Source organism: Canis aureus, chromosome 3 (genome assembly GCF_053574225.1).
Source record: "Canis aureus isolate CA01 chromosome 3, VMU_Caureus_v.1.0, whole genome shotgun sequence".
Classification (NCBI taxonomy): domain Eukaryota; kingdom Metazoa; phylum Chordata; class Mammalia; order Carnivora; family Canidae; genus Canis; species Canis aureus.
In genome coordinates this window covers 61,244,261-61,264,696 of record NC_135613.1, presented here as the reverse complement: position 1 = coordinate 61,264,696, position 20,436 = coordinate 61,244,261, and the positions used below count along the sequence as shown (strand labels likewise).

The window sequence follows — 20,436 nt, the reverse complement described above, 5'->3', positions numbered from 1 at the left end:
AATACCCTCCAGTTCTATCCACGTTGAAGCAAATGGTGGGTATTCGTTGTTTCTAATGGCTGAGTAAATATCCCATTTACCCCAAAGATACAGATAAAGTGAAGAATCGAGACACCTGCACCCTAGTGTTTATAGCAGCAATGTCCACAGTAGCCAAATGGTGGAAGGAGCCTCGGTGTCCATCGAAAGATGCATGCAGTAGATTTTTGCATTGATAAAATGTTTGCTCTCTACTTGTGAGCATCCATTTTCTTGATTCCCTTCATGCTCCCAACTTGTGGTTTGAAAGATATTAACAGTCTAGTGTGGTATTCAAAACACACTAACTAGCATTTTGCAAACTAACACAGTTCATGTCATTCTTAAAAATGTATGTGCAAGTGCGGGTATGACATATGTGAGGCAGGATACGTACCTGGACAGCTAGATGGACACAAGATACTAGATTTATAAATAGTTTGTTTTTATAATAATTATGAAGATTTAATGAGTCAATAAAATTTTCAAAATATCAATAAAGCAATTTAAGCTGTGTTTTCAAGTTAGAAAGATAGGTTTCATTAAACAATGCATTTGCTTAATATAGAACTTAAATATTTAGACATACTGTGTGTCAACCTCCATTTATAGTCTTGCTGTGGACTAAGGATGGGGCTGTTTCAGCTTTCTAAATATTTGACAGAGGTTGATTGAGCTTGAGCATCCACATGATTTTCCTATTTTGTCCTTTTTTTTCTTTTTGGTAATTTGTTTCTTTATGACAGAACTTGGAAAGAACATTCAAAAGGAAAATTTGAGACCTTATAAAATCCATATTTCACTTTCTCTCCCCAGATGGTACCAATAGTTATATATATTTTTTGTCTGTATGGTTATTTATTCGTGTTTTTCAAGATTATGTAGGTTAAGAAGCAAGCTGTAGTTCAGCAGCTTGGCCAAGAATGCAGGTAGGGATTGCCTGAGCAGCCTTGCGGTATGGTGCCCATCCGTACAGCCAAGCGCCTCTGGGTTTGTTCTGCGCCATACCCATGCTCATGCATCCATCTCCTGGCATTATTGGGAGAAATAGCTTAGAGGAAGCCCCCGATGGAAGTTAGGTGCTATTATTTTACTTAATTTTCAGTGTCTTCAGCTGCTTTTATTAAGAATATTATTTTAAGAAATCACTCCGTAATTTATATGAGGGATTTCACCTGCTTTCTCAAAACTAAGACAAAGATCTCCTACACATTTTCTAATTTTTTTGTGTGGCTTGCCCTTATCTGTGTCACATCCTACTTTTCCCTTCTTTTTCATATTTGGTGGATAAAATGAAGAAAAATAGAAAAAAACTTTCCCCTTTACATATATGTTTTGCAGCCCTTTAGACTGCTTGGAATTGGAAAATACTTCTGGGAGAAGGTAAAAGTATAAACTAAAGAGAACAGCCTCCCCTACCATGGCGTCTCTCCACCCCCACCTCTTCTGGAAGGTCCAGATTCCTTGGCATCTCAGAGAGCTCAAGCCTGGCAAAGAGGCAGACAGTTGAACAGGAATAGCCACCATGTCTAAATCTTTGCTTTTCTCTCAGCAAGCAAAAGCCTTGCCCAAAGCCAGCTGTGTAGTAGACACCAGTTGGGTTTTGTATAGTGACAAGTTCAAACAAATCACCTATTTTCAAGTCTAAGCTGGTGACCAATCTCCATGATGATAAAAATATGTTCATGCAAAGTAGATTTGTGGTGGCATTTTAACAGGCAGATTCTCTTTTCTTATGGCTACATGTGATTTTTATGTAGGAAGAAGGTGTTCCGGCTTTCAGAGTGCAAGATTGGAGTTCTCAGGCGATGAATCCACTGTTAAGTATCTGAAACTTGCTGTAGACTTTCAGGTCTTTCTAAATTTATGATTAAGTTTTATAGTAAGAACAAGGGAGTCTGACCTGGGGTAGGTGAGAGGCCAGTTGCTTGTCTCTTGAGAGATTGTTTGGTGTCCAAAGCTTCAGTTTCTTCATTTGTCAAAGAAGGAGAATGACAGTAATCCACAGAGAGTTGGCGAAGCTGTTCTTAGAAAAATCAGCCTCAGGCACTTAGTGCAATGGAGGGACACTCAGTACTCTACTTGTAGTCATCAGTGTTAATGTTGTTACCAAAGTGTCAAAGCAGTTTCTCTATAGTCTAACATTAACTTCTATGGGATCCCAGCCATTTGCTAATTACCTCGTATGTACCATGCATTGTTCCAGATGCTTCATGCTCTTCTCCCAGCAACACTGACTGGTACATGTTGTATCCTTGTCACAGGAGAGCTAGAGGAGGAGAAGAACGCAGCCTTTCAGTTTCTCATTAGTATGAAAATGTTCCCGGGGATCCCTGGGTGGCGCAGCAGTTTAGCGCCTGGCCCAGGGCACGATCCTGGAGACCCGGGATCGAATCCCACGTTGGGCTCCCGGTGCATGGAGCCTGCTTCTCCCTCTGCCTATGTCTCTGCCTCTCTCTCTCTCTCTCTGTGACTATCATAAATAAAATTTTAAAAAATGTTCCCATATGACTGCTGTATTTTAAAGGTTTGGAAATGCCTGTAGAAGTGACAGATTATGTTTCTTGCAAGAATACAATACAGTTTTCTTTGCAATTGCTCTGACACAAACACTTTGCTGTACTAGCACCCTGATAAATGCCTTGATATACATGGCGTATCTGGTGGAGGTACACAGCCGGGTGTCCTCACCACCGTTCTGGAACTGTGTGAGTTCATCACATCAACATTGCACAAAGAACAACAGCTCCCTTCAGCGTGCCTCTCTTGCTGAGGTCTGAGGAAAACGTCCTGACTTCATTTACCTTTTCCTTCAAAGAGCAGAGGCGCGATGCTTTCCAGAAGTATTGTAGGGTCTGACATACTGAGAGGAACAAAACTCTTTAGTAGGAAAAGCAGTGGTAAGATAAGAGGACATAAATAGTGCCTTCACTTAAGTCAACTTGTGGTTATTCAAGACCTAATCACCTAATTCCTCTCCTTTTAGCCAGTCCCATCACAGCCACCCCTTAGAGCAACTGGGGTTTTACACCTGTTGGAAAAGGAGCTTTAAACCGCTGGACATAATTGTACCATGAGCGCCTCCTCTCATCTTTACATCCTGTCCTCGTCCCATATACAGGTGAGCCTAGTGGGCCTAGTTTCTGACACTGGTCTGAACTGTTGTCCAGGTTGTTAAATATTGGCCATGTGTGGATGAGACAACTTAGTGATCCCAGAAACCTCTACATAAGATAGTTGGAAGAAAGGGGATTTTACCCGCTTCTCTCTTTTTTTAACTAAAGTGGAGTTGATACACAATGTTAGAGTAGCTTCAGGTGTACAATATAGTGATTCAGCATCTCTACACGTCATTCTGTGCCCACCACAAGCGTCTCTGCCATGTGTCCTCATGGAGCGCAATTACACTGACACTGACCATGATTCCTGTGCTGTATCTTTTATCCTTGTGACGTACTCATCCCACAGCTGGAAGCCTGGACCTCCCAGAGAAGCTTTTTGAATGTCTGAATGCATGATGAGTATTGAATGAAAGGATCTGTGTATCTTCTATTCAAATTATCTCACTACAAGCAGAGTAGAATCTAAAAATATTTGCTGAATGAAAAAAAAAATGGAGCCTGGGGACTCCTGGTGACTGTCATTTGTCCATTACTTCTTCTTCCCCTCATTGTAGGATGAAATCAAGAGTTGAATAGATACACTATTCACATATCTTACTCGTCACTAACATTTGACTTTAAATTGCACAGTAAATGCAGTGCTCTCCAAGGCTGTTGATATTCCTGATATTTTTAACAATACCCATATTACAATAACTATAGATAAGAGAGCTTTTTTTCCTTTGGCTTATATATATATATATAAGGAGGAAGGAAGGATATGCCCCATTGTCTCAAGTTAACTTGTTTCATATATATATATATGAAAAAGACAATTATTAGACATCTGAATTCCTGAACAAGTGCTTAGAGAAATTTCAAACTGTGGCTCCTTTTATAAACTTCAATTTGTATTTTTAGATTGAAATTATTAGCTTTTCAGGGAATTTAACTGTAATAACAGGAAACAGAATTTAATGTCACATTCTCCAAGTGCCTAGGTGATTCTCTTGGGAATATGTGTAGGCAGATCTGCAAATTGTATTAATTCTTTCATGCCACTAGGGGAATATTGAATGAATTATTATTTCAAAGTACGGGCTGTGAAATAGTCTGCTCCAGAACTAATAGAGCTAACTTATGTGTTTATTTCCTGGTGTATCAGTAAGAGGGATTTCATTTCCAGTGTGAAAGATATGAAGAGATAAATATGATATTAGAATTTGTAGGATGCTCCCTTCTAAAGATGGAAGCTGTATATTTGGCCTTTCCAAATGTTAGCAGTAATGGGTATTGCATGTGCAAGTGTTCATTACAGAGATGATAGGCTATTCTGTGGAGCATGTTTTATAGACCAAATCTGATAGGAAAACGGTGAGAATATTTCTTACATATCCAATGTGCTTCAACTGCAAAAATCAAATCCTTTCCTCCTTCTCTCTTTCTCCTGTTCTCTAATTTGTTTTTTGTCTTTTTAAACTTTATCTCTGATGCAGTTAGTGATGCAGCAACAGGAAATAGATGTTGTAATGGGGATTTCAGGCATAGATGGCAGAGCATGACTGTAGATGGAAACAGGAGCTTATCAGCTGCCTCCCCACCCCGACCTCATACTTCTAGGGCCCAGAGTAGGATGGAGAGGGCTGCTTTGTTCAATGGGAAGAGTGGTTTTTAATAGCCAAAATATTTTTTAAAGATTTTATTTATTATTCATGAGAGACACAGAGAGAAAGAGGCAGAGACATAGGCAGAAAGAGAGGCAGGCTCCATGCAGGAAGCCCAAAGTGGGACTCCATCCTGGGACTCCGGGATCACACCCTGAGCCAAAGGCAGATGCTCAACTGCTAATGCCACTGAGGCGTCCCTCAAAATATTTTCTGGTTATTAGTTGACACATAATCCTTGAGCACCTCCTGTGTGCACTGTTAGGAGAAATAAAGATCTCATTCTTGCCATCATGGAAATTATGAGTGCGTGCTCACAGTCTGCTGCTCCAGTAGATCTGGAGCCTTAGAACTTTGTCGCAGGGAGCTGTAGGTCTTGGAACAGGTCAAATCAAGGTGAATTATATAATAGCCGTCGTTATTTGTTACATCAACAGGGATAGCTCTGCCCTGTGCGCATAAAACCTGACCCCTAACCTAAGGGTAAGTCTGAGCTTGTTCCTTCTTGGAGGGCCTGGTCGGGGAGCCCTGAAAATGAACTGAGTGGAGCAAGCTTCTCCTCCTTACACATGAACTGAGGACCATATGATATCTGTCCTGTAGAATCAAAGGCTGTTTCATAGTTGGTTCTGCAGTACTAAGCATTTCTTTATAAGAAAGGAAAAATAAATGATCACCATGATTTTCATACTTAAATATGTTCAATTTAAAAAGTACTTATAAAATTGTTTCTACTGCTCATAGGCACATAAGCAAATGTGGTTTTGGCTGGAGATGGTCAGAGACCCTAACTTGTGATGCTCTTAAGACATTGGCTGCAAATCTGTGTAAATCTCCCTGTTCTGCTTGGCCTAAGATCCCAGGGAGTGTTTGGGATTTAAGTTTTGACCCTTGTTTGCCTCAGGGGCTTCTGCGAGAGGAGTTACTGGCCCGGTACTACATGTGTTCTCATACAAACCGCATCCTGGGCAGAGTGAGGGCTACAGCTCCCGAGAGAGCTGCTCCGGAGAAAGACCCAGGAGATGGGTAATGCAGCCAGATCGGTTCAGCAGAGTCAGGGGAAGCACGTTCTTAGCTGCTGGGCCAGCCTGAGACCTGGGACGAAAACAGAAAACCTGAGTCATTTATTCCATTTTGCTGTCTTTCTCCATCACAGGCAAATGCTTCTTAAGAAACAACTTTCGTAAAAATAGTGTTGTGAATGTTTTTTCTTTTCTGTGAATGCAGATTTTCCCACAGTGCCTTGCTCAGCGGGACCTGGGTTCTTCCCATTGACCAAGCACAGAGATTGATCTCAGAGATGCAGAATTGCACTGGGAAATTTTGTGCAGACGTGGAAGCCACAAACCTAAATGTTAAAAATGGCAAATCGATTTCTCTACGATTCATAGCTTTTTATTCCTGTTGATGTCATAATATGGTTCTAAGCAAGTGTTTTGAGCGAAAAAAGAGAAGAAATATAATTAAAATTTCTTCTTTTCCTTCTGCCTTCCACTGCTGTCTTCGAAGGAAGAGATGACACTCCAGTCAGTGTTTCATTTATTTTTTTTTTTTAGGATTTTATTTATTTATTCATGACAGACACAGAGAGAGGCAGAGACATATGCAGAAGGAGAAGCAGGCTCCCTGTGGGGAGCCCGATGCGGGACTCAATTCCAGGACCCCAAGATCATGACCTAAGCTGAAGGCAGACACTCCACTGTTGAGCCACCCAGGTGGCCCCAATCAGTGTTTAAAAACCATATTAGAGACTTGATCGATAGGGACATTGATAGTTTTTCATTGTGGATCTTAGTTAACTTGGGGGTGAGGAGTTAGATGCTCTGTTCTCTGCTGTCTGGGTCTGAAGCAGGCCAACCAAGTCCTCAATCTCTGCCTCTAGACAGAGTGGGCAACTCCAGGAGAATCTACAATCTCTGCTTCCTTGGCTATATTATGATAGGTATGTGACTGGTAAGTTCATTTTACTATGACAAATGGATGGTCCCTCACATGGATCAGGGAGGCTTTTATTTAAAGTATTCTTTGAAAAAAATTTAAAAAAGTATTCTTTGGTCATGTCTTTCTTAAAGTCAAGAAGTCTGCATCTTGAGGCAGCCCGGGTGGCTCAGTGGTTTAGCGCCGCCTCCAGCCTAGGGCCTGATCCTGGAGACCTGGGATGGAGTCCCACATCAGGCTCCCTGCGTGGAGCCTGCTTCTCCCTCTGCTTGTGTCTCCACCTCTCTCTCTCTCTCTCTCTCTCTCTCTCTCATGAATAAATAAATAAAAATCTTAAAAAAGAAAAAGAAGTCTGCATCTTAGGAGAGACTGCAAATTCAAGTCTCAGTGCTCTCCTTGGCTGGCCAACCACACACTTCCTAACCTTGCCAACACCCATTTCCTCACCTATCAAGTAGAGATGATCATTTACTATGAGGGTTGATGAAAATTGATGTCATTCTTGTAGTAGGACTTAGTAATCTTTAAAGTCTGAGCGATGTGATTAAAGTTCCGTGTCATATGATTTTATTCTTACAGTTGAATTTTTACTTTCTGCAAACTAGGGATTTTTAATATAAAACCCGTATAGAAAGGGCATCATCCTCTGTACCTAGAAAATCAAGAATATTGGAGTCACCTGTTATTTATTGCTTTACAGTATTGCTTTTAATCATCCTGGCTTTGGCAGTTGTCATGCCTGCCTCCTAGGGGCCCAAGCTCTGTGTGCCCCTTGGTGGAGAGAAAATGCTCTCTAGATTCTTTTTCCTAATTCCTGTGCTTCCAAATCCAGTGTGAATTAATTTCATGACCCCCACATGAGCCCTAATTTTTGTCATCTATTCACCTGTTCCTATTGTGCAGGGTCCTTTTCCAAACCTCATGTCTCATGAAATATTCTCTGATGACTCCACAGCCTATTTCCTATTTCTTGTTTGAAGATAGTCTTTGATTCTCAGTTTACCAGTTTGCCATTTATGGACTTGTATGTTTAGGGCTTTCAGATAGCCTGATTTGTTCTTTCCTTTCTGACGAGCTCTTGGACCTCCTTAAAGACAGAGGTATCTTATCATTCTTTTGTTTCTCTTCCCGACAGATTTTTTTTCTCTATAGTTTTTATTCCCCTTTGATGCTCATACTTATATGAAGGAACCAATAGACAGTTGCACCCATTCAACTTTTCTGGATGCAGAGGGGAGAATCTGGGATCAGTGAGTTTGAAGAGTGCGTACCCAGCTGAGAGAGGCCACTGGATGCTGTGGTACTTTCCAGCCCCACTTACCCTCTTGAGACTGACCCGCCTGCCTGGCTATTGGTCCAGGGAGGTCTCACTGCTCCCCATCCCTGCTTCTTATGAGGCCTTCCCAACATATCCTGCTTTGTTGGAGAAGTCGGGCTCTCCTTCTCCCAGAGAAGAGGTGTCTGTTATTCAGGCAGAGCTTCTCCCACGTTGTAGCATCCCAACAAGGAATCCAGACTCAAGCATTTTCATTTTCAAGTGTCATATTTAAAAACCATGGTGTCCCTTATATTTCAGAAATCTTTTATGTAGTGCTTCTGTATATCCATGCATTTTCCCTTTGTGGTGTTCTATGTTACAAAGGTTCTCAGGATGAAGAAATGAATTGAGGGCTTAGAAGCAAATTATGAAGCAGTCAATAAATAAGTGAGATATTGAACCTCATGGGGTATGTGTAGACATAGTTTCTGTGATTCTTACTTTTGAAGAACATTCAGTAAAGGCAGAATAAACAGATAAACTTGTAATATTTAACTGTAACTGAAGCTCTGCAAAATTTCCTCTGTGTGTGTGTGTTTTAGTTGAAAATGTCCTGAGTACCCATCATGCACAAGAGCTTGTGTTGGCAGCAGGTGGCACAGAGATAATAGACACAGGGCCAGCCAGGGAGGAATTTGCTCTACTCACCATACTCAGTACAGTCAAGAGACAGTAATTAGTATGATGCCATGAGAGCACAGAAAAAAAACAAGGTTAATTCTATGGAGACATCTTCACAAAGAATGTGAAGCTTCAGTTTCCTTTAGATGGACAGATAAGATTTCATCAAGCAGGTGCATGGTGTGTTTTTCAGCATCGAATGGAAGGAACTTTGTTGTACATTATCCAGGTCTCTCTACCCATTACTCCAAATTAAAACAGTGTAGGTCTTTTTCTCCAGAGGCTATTAATACCTGCCTGCCTGCGGCACAGCACTAATGTATGACCCAAACCCTGAGTGGAAGCCAGGTTTCTTTGTGTTGGGGGTAAAATGTTTCAGAAGTTGCCCTTGGGTGCTCTGACCCTAAGATTGTATGGAACAGTTGTTCAGGAGGAGACAGGAAGCCGTGTGCAGTGAGTCATCTGTGGGCAGGTGGCTTGCCTTTGGAGTCTCTGTGACTATAAGATAACTGAGGAAAAGACCTTTCCTTTTTCAATGGTATGTGTTAGTGACAGTGAAAAGATGAGGGCAGAAAAGGAACTGTAAGGGCTGAGAAACAAGAGGAGCTTCTCTCTCTGTCTGAATCAACAACATATGGGTTCTGCATTATAAACTAAAGACCACTAATTCTAACCTTGTATTTATCATTTATTCCTGAAGGATTTCAACACTGCTTCTCCCGTGACTTGGAATCTGTTATAAGAAAATTACTTGGCACAGAGGGGACACTCTCATTATCTGTTGCTGGTACTGAGGAATCTCTGTTTACATTTGAGTCTAAACATATGCCTCAGTTTTCACTTGAATAGAATAATTTTGTTTATAGTGTATCCTCTAAAATCATTGAGCAAGATGAGTATCTGGGGAAAAAAAGTGAGTATTATTACAGTGTTTGGGTGATATGTTTGCCTCACGTTAATATCCTCTGCTCTGAACTCTGCTGTGTTTATTTCTTTTTTGTGTTGTTGTTTTTTTATTTTGTTTTGTTTTGTTTTGCTGTGTTTATTTCTAACTAAGGTTCTAACAACAGGGAGAGGCAAATGGAATCATTAAACATTTGTGCATTCTTAGTTATAAAAGTTGTTATAGAACTGCTTGTAAAATCTCTACTGAGTTCTAATCTGTGTTTAGACAATAGTGGAATATAGAACTATAGTGCTTTAAATATAAGATGTCACTGATTATAAGATGCACCATCCGTACAATAGCATCTTGGGAAGAAGAAGAAATAAAACAGAGAAGGAAAGGATGGAGGAAGGAAGAATATGCCCCATTAAATGCATATTTTTCTCTTTTGCCCAATTCACCCTAAAATGTACTGCTCCTCCAGACACATCCATATACTAGTGCAGGTGCAGAATGCAGGGAGGCCCCTGTGTCCTCTCCTGCCCTTGTTTCCCCATCTGCTTCCTCACCATGACCTGTAGATTTCGCTTAGCATGGGTTCACTGCTGGCCCTCTGGTTCCAGCCACCCCGGTGTCCTGTGGTGGAAGCTCCAGTAGCCTCCTGGGCCATGCCTCCACTGTCACTTGGGCCTCCTGCCCCATTCTTGGTCATCACCAGCCACCCGAGACATTCATTATGCTCGTCAAAGCCAGAGGAGTGATTTTTCAAGAAGGTATAAATCAAATTATGTCACTCTTTTTTGCTTAAAATTCTACAGTGAACTTCCTTCTCTTAAAATCCCATCTCTTTATCATCCAAGACACTCACTCAATGGTTCTTTCACGGTTCAGGAAATCCTGGGAGCCCCGGAGATCTTTTCAGGAAGTCTGCAAGGCCAAACGCTTTTCATCATCATGTTAAGATGCTAATTACTTTCTCTCCCTCTTTCTCTCATGAATGTTTAGAGAAGGGTCTCAGAGGTCACATGACATGTGAGGTCACAGCACAATGAATGCGGAAGGAGGTGCGTGAACCTACCCATCTTCTGTAAAGACAGATATTAAACACATCTGCAAAAATGCAGAACAGTGCCACTCTTCAGACTTTCTTTTCTTTTAAAAAAATGCATTTATTTCTCATAAAAATAGGTTATTTCTATGAACATATAATGGGTTTGTTATTGCTAGTTTTAAGTAAATTAATAAATGAGTATTTTTTAAATGCTTCCAATTCAATTTCCAACATGGCACATCTTCCATATATATGACACTTATAAACAAAGGCTGTTTGGAGTCTTTAGTAATCTTTCGGGTTGTAAAGGTAACGCGAATGTCCTTCAGTGAGCAAATGGGTAAACAAACTAGTGCATCCATACAGAGTCACTCCTCAGTGACTTGAAACATGCAGCCGTTTAGGTGAATCTCAAGGACATTATGCTGAGTGAGATAAAAAAGCCAATTTATAGAAAATTTATATAATATTCTCAGGGTGATAAAATTATAGAAAACATATCAGTGGCTGCCAGGAGTTAAGGTTGCAGAAAGTATGGTAATCAAGAGGTAAACAAGCAACTATCTTTGTGGCAATGGGACAGTTGTGTAATGGTGGTGCTTGTGGTTACACAAATCTATACATGTGATGAAACTTAATAGAGATATATACCAAAAAAGTGCAAACTGGTGGAATATGAATAAGATCTGTACCTGAGTGAACAGTATTCACCAGTAACAGTTTCCTTGTTTTGAAATATACGCTGGCTGTGTAAGGTATGGTCATTGATGGAAGCTGGGGGAGGGGGACCGTATGTATATGTAATAGTGTATATATGTGTATGTATGATGTTATATATTATTATGTCAGTATTATAGATTACTTTAATCTATTATGATTTCTATATTATTAATATATAATATGAAATACATTATTCACATATTTTATTATATATTATATAATTCATTTTTTCAGATGCATGGAGTTTAAGAACAAAATGTTTGAGCAGCTTTGCCATAAATAAATCTGCCCCCAGCCTGCCTTTCAGACCTTTCCTCTCTCTGCTTGTCACATACCCCCTGCACCACTCCTCATCCTGTCCCTTCATTGTATGTGGGCTCAGGGCCCTGGTACCACCACTCTGTTCTTCCTGCAACTCATACCCCCAGATCTCTTCCCATCATCCAATCCTGCTGAAGCATCATTTTCCCAGAGAGATCTTCCCTGGCCATGCAGTGTGAAACAGTTTTGTGGTCACACTCTGTGTTCTCTACTCCTTGGTCTTTACCCCAATAGCTGCCACCGCCTGACCTGTCTTGCTTACAGATTTGTTTGTTGCCTGTGAGCTCGGCTGTGAGCCCTGTGAGTCCAGGCATCTGCTCTGTGCATCCACTGCTGCTCTTCCCCGGTGCAAAGAATAGTATTTAGACCAACGGCACACTTGTGGAGTGTATATGCCAACACAGATGTGTTCTTCACTATCATCTCAGAGTTGAGGTCAGGCTTTCTTCACGTGGAGCTTTACATCAACAGGGGTCAGCAGATCAGCTCACCTTCACCCAGTGGCTTGTTGTAACCCAAGTGTGGGATCTTGACTGTCAGAATTCATAGTGTACTTTGGAAGCACGTTAAATAATTCTGAAGGCTTAACAGCATTTTCTCCCCTATAAAAGTAAGAACTGCAAATCCAAATGCCCTGAGACCCGGGCAGTCTGTAACTCCAGAGGACTTTTCAGGGCTGGGTTACAGAAAAGCCAGACCAGAATCCCATGCAGAAGTGATCTGTAATGACCTAATCACACATGAGGGCCAAGAATCTAGAATTCTGTTGAAATCTGTCAATTATCTGCATATTGTCAATTAATTTAAAATTTTAGAAAAGATTATGCAAAGGGAGATAACATGTATCTGTGGGTTAGATTCCATGGGTGTCCAGATTAGGCTCCCTGATTAAATTTGTGGGTTTTGTTGTCTGTATTATAACTGTAATTATATATACCTGGCAGAAAACACAATTACTTTGAAAATGATCTGTAAAGTTTTGATAAAAAAAAGGTCTGGTGATTGAATAATATATCTTTTCTTTGATCTATAAATTATTCAGATCTATTCCTTCTAGTTTTCAGATTCTCCTAATTCTGAGAGATTTGGCATATTCTGTTGCTTTTAATAAGCTTGTCTTTTATTCCTGTGCTAGATTACAAAGTAATTTATTTGAATATGTTATACTGTAATTAAAGATCTTAATTTAAGTTATGTGACACTCCAAGTGGAAATAATTGAACATTCTCTGTGCAACAATAAATTCACACAGCTAGGTTCACACCTGTCCATCTCAGCCAGATCACAACTCACACTTACCCCTGGTGTCACACAACTTTCTTCCAATGTTGATTATTAAAATACCACAACATTGGAAACATTAAATTATGAGACAAAGTACATTTTAAAATTGTTTCAGGGGCAGCCCAGATGGCTCAGTGGTTTAGCGCCACCTTCTGCCCAGGGCCTGATCCTGGAGACCCAGGATCGAGTCCCACGTTGGCCCCCAGCATGGAGCCTGCTTCTCCCTCTGCCTATGTCTCTGCCTCTCTCTCTCTCCTGTTTGTCTCTCATGAATAAATAAATAAAATCTTTAAAAAAATAATAAAATTAAATAAAATTGTTTCAGTATAGTCATTGTTAATTGAGTCATGCAAACCCCAGAGGTAAGGCTGCAAAATTTAGCAAATAAAAATACAGACAATATTAGGGTTCTGCAGAGAAATAGAACCAACAGATTATCTATACACATATAGAGATTTATTATAGGAAATTGGCTCACATGATTATGCAGTCTGAGTCCGAAGATCTGCAGGCAGGAAGCTTTAAGACCTAGGAGAGCCAGTGGTTTAATTCCCATCTGAATCCAAAGGCCTGAAGTCCAGGAAGAGTCTTGGGTTTCAGTTTGAGTCTGAGGCAAGAAAAGGCCAAGGCCTTCAGCAGGAGACAGTTGGGCAGGAGAAGCTCCCCCTTACCAACTGGAATGTCAGCCTTTTTGTTCTACGCAAGCCTTCTACTGATTGGATGAGGGCCTCCCATGTTAGGGAAGAAAATCTGCTTTGCTCAAGCAACAGATTCAATTGTAATCTCATCCAAAAACACCCTCAGGGACATACTTAAAATGGGCCTGGTCAAGTTGACACATAAAATCAACCATGACACAGACTAATTTAAATTTCACATAAACAATGAGTAATTTTTAGTGTAAATATGTCCCATGCAATATTTGGGACATACTTAAACTAATTGGTTATTGCTTATCTGAAGATAAAATTTAACTGTCCTGTATTTTATGTAACAGCACTACCCAGAGGACAGATTACTTTATGCTCATTCTTCTCCAAGTGAGATGGACCAACATGCTGAAAGGTGGGCAGTCTGAAGCTCAGAATGATATGACACGTCTTCTTGCACTGTCAGCACTTTATTAGAAGTTTGAGCATATGTTTTTGTTTCTTTGTTTCAAGTTTTTATTTAAATTCTAGTTAACATACAGTGTAAGATTGGTTTCAGGAGTAAAATTTGGTGATTCATCATTTATACACAATGCCCAGGGCTCATCCCACCAAGCAGTCTTCCAAGATTTTGTCATGTGTGTGCTCTAATTAAATAAACATTGTTGTGCCCAAGATAGCGAATCCGAGAAACCACCAAGGAGCCGACACCGACGCAAACACACGAGGGTTTATTTACAAGCTCGAGCTTGGGTCCAAGTGCACCCGACACAGCGGAGCAGGGACTTGGACCCCGAGACTAAGAGGCGTAGCAGCTTTATAGGGGCCCGTGGCCCATGGGGGGGCCCATACGCAGAAAGTTGCACAGTCATCGGTCCGCACGCAGGTGGCCGATTGAATTACACCTTACCCTATAGTATCCACTTGAGCTGGCCTATTACTTTGGTCAGAATCGGCGCGCAGTTTTGGCGGGCACAAGGCAGGGTTACACTGTTATGAGCCGATTTCCTATTAGGGTGTGCCCAGCGGCTTGACTGGGGGGGGCAGCGCCTTAAGCCATAAGCAGGTCATGTGGGGGGTCATAGGGGAGGTGGCGGGTGTAGCACAAAATGGAATCAGTCCTGCTCTGCTTGTCCAGGGGTAGGGGATTTTTGTTAAATTTCCTGGGTCCCACAAACATAATCCAGTTTTTCTCTGTTGGGATGATGTCTTGTTTTATTTTATTTTATTTATTTTATTTTGTTTAAAAACCTAGAGAATAGACAAATTTTCTGTGTAGTGATTGGAAAAGTTGATAGTTTTGTGTTATCAGGTAATCTAGTGGTATTAACACAAGCTATAGAATGAAAGCAGCCAGGGCTTGGGAAAATAAAAGATAATGGGACTTCTGTTCATTATGAAATGCTCCATTTCTTAAAATGTGCTCAGAAACCTTCACAGACAGCTTTTCAATTATGTTACTGATCTTATAAACCAGGTATTCAAATTCTTCAAACTTTCTGTTAAAAATATTGCTCCCACACATCATTCCAGCTGTTCCCCACCTTTGGCTACATCAAATATTTTGTACGAAAACCATCATCTATTTGTTCCACTTTTCCCAGTAGTTAACAAATGGCCAAAATACCAAGATATTTTTAAAAATTCTTTGTCTTAAAAATTTAATGGATTTCATTTTCTACTAGATTATAAATATGAAGCAAATATATAATGAAACCAACACATTATATGGGCAATTTATATCAATGGGAAATATAGAGGGTCATGTATATTAACAAGAAGAGGACACTGAAGATGTTTGCAATTGGTCACAACTAGAATATAGATAAAGAGAAAATGGTAGGATGTTCTTAAGAAACTTTTATGTTTTAATTAGCTGTGGTTGATACCAGTAAGCCTAAACATTAGTTTTGAACTGGAGATCTTTAAAGTAAATGAACCAAAAATTTAAGCACACAAATTTTGAACAATAGTCACTAGTGTTTTTGGTAACTAAAATGAAAAAAAAAATCATAACTAGAATCTATATGCTAAAAAAATACAACCAGACCCAGAAAATATTATTTTTCTTGGAATTTCCTTCAAGACTAATTAAAGGAAGATCTTTGAAAGTGGGATTTACATAACAGAAATTTTGTGAAAGCTTGCCATGGATAGGATTGAAATTTTTCTGGGTCAAAATGAGGTAACCACTCAAAAACACGTCTTTCTCTGACAACATCAGAGAATGTATCCCTAAACAACTATTTGAGAGTTTGAGTTCTTGGCCACATATTGATATAAGTTTACACCTATTAAAATTAACACTTTAATGGATTTTGTTTATATAGATGTCATCAGTAAAGATACATTAAATTTTATATTGCCTGATCGTCAAGCAACTGGGACAAAGTTTAGTAATAATTGACATTTCTGTGAAAAACAAAATTTTAGGAACTCAGTAAGCTTTGTAAAGGCCATTGTTATATTTATTTAGAATTGACTGCCTTACTGACTTTGGCCTGTGGTTGTCTTTGTGTTTTCAATGTGATCATTAAAAAATATTATTTTAGAAAATCAAGTGCTTCAAATAGCTATGATTTTAGACAAATTTATGGTGAATTGCAAGATGAATTCAAAAGCTTATTCTATCAATATATATTTCAGGTGAGAAATGTTATTAAAGTGCTCAGACTGGGGTTTCAGTGGTGGCTTTTTTTTTTAGAAGGGAAAATACGGAATATCAAAGCAAAAGACAAAGATCTAAATCAATGACTGATCTTATTCTCATAAATTTGGTTTATTTTGCATATTTTTGTAGCTGAATATTATTATCAACAGCTGCAACTGCAGAACTGAACAGTTGTGTTTTTTCAGTTGTGTTTTTTTCTTACCATTTCTATCAACATTGGTATAATAAAAGTGATATTAAATTTTATAGTTGGATGAAGAAAGTTGATCATATGGACAACGTGTTCTTTGTGGCTCTTCATTTGGATTTGACAGAAATTACAGGTTTTGTAGTGAAAGAAAAATGTCTTTTGATTTATTTTTCCACGACATTAAAAAACAAACTGAATAGTGATTCAGAGACTATTTTGATGTGTCACATAAAAGGAGCAACATCACCTCTTTCCAAGAAGATTAATTCAGTGAACTTTCTGTCAAGAGTAGCTTGAAAATAGAACCCTACCAGCTTATTGTGGGGCTGTATACACTTCTTTTCAGGTAATGCCTTTACATAGTGTCATGAAGAAATAAAATAATTTGCCATCTGTATCCGCTTGTGTATTTATCTGTTGTACATAACAAAATATCCCAAAACTTGGTGGCTTAAAAAAATAAAAAATATGTATTATCTCCTGGAGTTTTTGTAAGTCAAGATTTTGGAATGGCTTGGGGACACTTGGGTGCCTCAGTGGGTTAGGCGTCCAGCTCTTGATTTTGGCTCAGGTCATGATCTCAGGGTGGTGAGATCAAGTCCCACATTGGGCTTCGCACTGAGCATGGAGCCTGCTTGGGATTCTCTCTCTCCTCACCTCCCCTTGCTCACACATGTGTGTTTGCTCTCTCTCATTCTCATAAAATAATGGTTTTTGGAATGGCTTAGCTGGGCATTTCTAACTCCGATTCTTTTACGAGATTACAGTTAAGACATTACTCAGGGCGTAGTCGTCTAAAGAACCCGAGGCTGTTCTCTCATGGACTGACTCATGTGACTGGCAAATTGGTGCTGGTTAGTGAATGGAAACCTCAGTTTTTCCCCACATGAGCTTCTCCATGGGGATGTGTGAGTGTCCTCTTGACATGGCAGTTGGCTTCACCCAGAGCAATCCAGGAGGCCAGCATGGAAGCTTCAGTGTCTCTTATGGCATATTCTCAGAAATCACATGTCACTTCCTCAGCATGTGTTGGTCATACAGGAAACCCTTATTCAGTGTGTACGATACCACATGAGAGGTAAGCAAGAATCATGGTGGAGGGGCATCTCAGAGGCTTTAACACAGGTCCAAGTACGTTCATGAAATATTGTGATACCAATAAGGCGACTAGATATCATCGAGGTGCTGAAAGTAATGTGCAGTAAACATCAGATCTCTTCAGTTCAGCCAGTGTCCAGACCCTTTTAACTCAGTGCAAAGTATATCTTGCGTATTAACCAAAATGATGTCACAATGCCTATTTCCTTTCCGGAAGATATTGAAGCCATGACTTTATTATTTTTTTAAAAGATTTTATTATTCACGAGAGACACAGAAAGAGAGAGAGAGAGACACAGGCAGAGGGAGAAGCAGGCTCCATGCAGGGAGCCCGATGTGGGACTTGATCCCGGGTCTCTGGAATCAGACCCTGGACTGAAGGCAGCGCTAAACCGCTGAGCCATCCAGGCTGCCCGAAGCCATGACTTTAATATTAAGACATACTTGATATATTATGGAATCAAATTTAAATTTTAAGTGAGATCTCCAGGAGATTTTGAGAAGGCCAGGCTGCCTGGACATCTATTCTCCTCTCACTTCCACTGTTCTTGGTAGGGAAGTTTGAGAAAAACTTTCTTTTGGGAAACTTGTCTTAGACAGTTTGGCTACATAACTAGTCCTAAAGGTCAGAGTCCTAAAAAGTGCAGAGTCAGATCATTCTTTGTTAATGCTCCCGTCCTGCACATGTTCTCTCTGCATCGTAAGATTTGGGGATTTGGGTGCCTCTGATGTGCCCAGCTTCCTGGCATTCACTTCCTGTCTACCTGTGTTCAAAAACTTCCATATTTCTAAACAATAATTAAAAGGGTTATAAAAGGGAAGGAGGTGGGTGATTAGTTAGAAGTAACGACCGGCTTGTCTGACACCCATCCTGTAGCTCTCCTGTTGCTCCTTCACGTGCGTGCCTTACACCCACCTTGTGATGTCGCAGGCACTCAGGGGAGGCTCCAGAACAGTTTGTCAATGAATGCAGTGACGTAAACCAGTGCTCAGTAACTAACTTCCTGCTGGTTGTTACCCTCCTGGTGAGTGATCCTGATAGGAGAGTAAGGCATTTCATGTCCGTGCTTTTCTTATTCTCTCTAAAGAAAAAAAAAACTCACAAATTAAAAAGTTCAACTCCACAGTTTGTCATTCATTGATCTTAGTTTAGAGTGTAATTGGTTTTAATACATTTAAGATTTGCTGCCCTGGTTCTTCATTCTCCTATGATCCTTGGCATTATTGCTTTCATTGACAGAAATATTAGTCATAGTGTTGTCCTTATTATGAAAAAAGAACTCCAGTGATCACTCTTTGTTATTTGTTGTAGAATTTCTGCTTTTACCACCCATTTAACAGTTAAATTGAATATATGCCTCAAATAATTCTTGGTTTCCTAATTAAACAATAAAATATTATGAGACGAAGTTATTCTTTAAACTCCGTGAAGCAGCAAATACTGTACATTTTTGCTGATTAATTTGATTGCATAAGTTTTGAACTACCAAAATAGTGTCCTTCCCTTGCTAAAGGCTTGTTTCTGTTTTGTTTAAATGGCTTTATTCAGATACACTCCTCTCCCTGCGTCTCCCTTCCTCCCCCTCCCTCCGTTTCCCTCCCTCCTCATGGAAGGCAAACAATTTAGGGTCACCACTGGCCCTTGGTAGTGTAGAACTTGCTTCAGTTTTGGAAACACATGAGTGTGTAAGCTTCTTGAGGACAAGCGCTGTATTTAGTTCAATATATATTCCTGACATCTAATATAGGCCCTGAATAAAGCAGATATTTATAGATATTTGTTCAATGAATGAATGAATTAGATGGATCATACATAATAATTGAATTACTGAATGTCACTGTAATTTTATTATTATTTTGTCATGTGTGATTTTATTTTATATATTTTTAAAGATTTTATTTATTCATGAGAGACACAGAGAGAGAGGCAGAGATACAGGCAGAGGGAGAAGCAGGCTCCCTGTAGGGAACCTGATGTAGGACTCAATCCCAGGACCCTGGGATCACACCCTGAGTGGAGGGCAGACGTTCAGTCACTGAGCTACCAGGTTCCCCTATCATGTGTGATTTTAAAATACTTGAATTTCTGACCTATAGTTCAAGTCTGGTGATGGTTGATATAACTTGAGGGTTTGTTTTTTTTTTTTTTTTTTTTGGCCTAAGCATTAGTTATTTACTGTTGATAAGCACATATATTATTTATTCCCTTGTTAACAGCAAAAGGTTACAGTGTTCAAAGATCAAAGATGTAATGAATCTCAGTCTTTGGAAATTTGGTAGAGGACACACTGTACCAATCCTCTTTTCACTTCATTTAATCCCAGTTACTGTAGAATTAGTGGGGAAAATGAAGAGTAACTCATCGGGGCTTTTCAGCCACATTCATATGCATAGACACTGCTACTGTCAGCACCATTATCTTTTAATTCAGAGTGTGACATATACTTCAAAGCATGTACAAAATGTATAAATTTTTAGAGGTTCATTGCTCTGCTCAGAAATGTGCATTTATACTATGCATAAATGCCATTAAATCATATTTTCAGCCTTTTTCTCTGTATCCTTGCTATTAATAATTCATTCATGGACATGGTAATATATAGGTATTATATGAAGATTAATTCTTCAGATTACAGCTGCTCTACTACCATCCGTGTGTTGGATAACCTAGACAGAGCACTCATAAAGAGAATTGCCAACAGAGTTTGTAAGTGGCCTTTAGTCTAGAATTAGCATATCTGTTCAAGAATTCAGGGTACCAACCTGATAATTTTAGAAGAGTGAGGTGACAAATAGGCTTATCCCAATGCCATAGATATTTCCTGAGTAAATACTATCGCCTACACGTTGTACTAAGGTAATTAAAGATAGGAAGATACTAAGGCAGACTACTTACTCTGTCTGT

At 39.7% G+C, this 20,436-nt stretch overlaps 1 protein-coding gene and 1 long non-coding RNA gene across 3 annotated transcripts in view; one reads left to right on the top strand and one right to left on the bottom strand.

Annotated features, from left to right (window-relative positions):
- Positions 1–13,613, bottom strand: LOC144311164 (uncharacterized). The gene is made up of 3 exons (XR_013376727.1): positions 13,401–13,613; positions 5,742–5,878; positions 1–2,287 (listed from the first exon to the last, which is right to left on the bottom strand). It is a non-coding gene; the product is annotated as an uncharacterized LOC144311164 (long non-coding RNA).
- PDGFD (platelet derived growth factor D) overlaps positions 1–20,436 on the top strand; it is a 228,358-nt gene that overhangs the window by 56,799 nt on the left and 151,123 nt on the right. The gene's annotated exons all lie outside the window — the stretch shown is intronic.